The sequence below is a fragment of the Gavialis gangeticus genome, unplaced genomic scaffold (assembly GCF_001723915.1).
Source record: "Gavialis gangeticus isolate Ggan-Ray unplaced genomic scaffold, GavGan_comp1, whole genome shotgun sequence".
In the NCBI taxonomy this organism is placed as follows: Eukaryota; Metazoa; Chordata; order Crocodylia; family Gavialidae; genus Gavialis; species Gavialis gangeticus.
The window spans coordinates 24,989,018-24,989,671 of NW_017729006.1; positions in this window are offsets into that span (position 1 = coordinate 24,989,018).

Sequence of the window (654 nt, forward strand, 5' to 3'; positions counted from 1 at the left end):
CAACGTCCGGAACAGCTGCGAGGCTTGGGGCATGCCTCCTACCTTCCCTTTAGCATGCCCCAAGCCTCGCAGCTGTTCCGGACGTTGTCGGGTCACTTGTGCCTTGCCTGGCACCTGCGGCTTGTCATGCAACCCACGCCCTTCCTCGGGTGCCCCTGGGCTTGTCACGCAACCGACGCCCCTTGCTCTAGCACCCCTGTGTTTGCTAGCCCTTGCCCCTCTCTGGGGCCTACTCGTGTGTTCGCCTTTCTTTGGACTCTAATTGCATGCGCCGGCCCACCTCGGGCCTCCACCCGCGCGCTCACCCTACTTTGGGCTTTTAATTGCACTTCTCACGCTCCTCGCCCTTGCTGGGGCCTATGTCCACGCTTCTCGCGCCCTCGCCCTTGCCCTTCTTTGGGGCTTGTCCCGCGCCCTCGCTGTACAAGCCTGGTCTCGCCCCTTCTGGGGTTCAGCTAGTGTAATCGCCCTCTTCAGGCTCTCACCCGCACACTCCGGCCCTGCCTCAGACCTCTAACCGCGTGCCTGCCTTACTCCAGCCTCTTACACTCACCCACACTCAGGCCTATACACGTGCTCTCCACGCTATCGTCCTCTCTGGGTTCTGTCCCATGCTCAACCGCGCTCGGGGCTCAGGTGGCCTGTAGCCGTGCC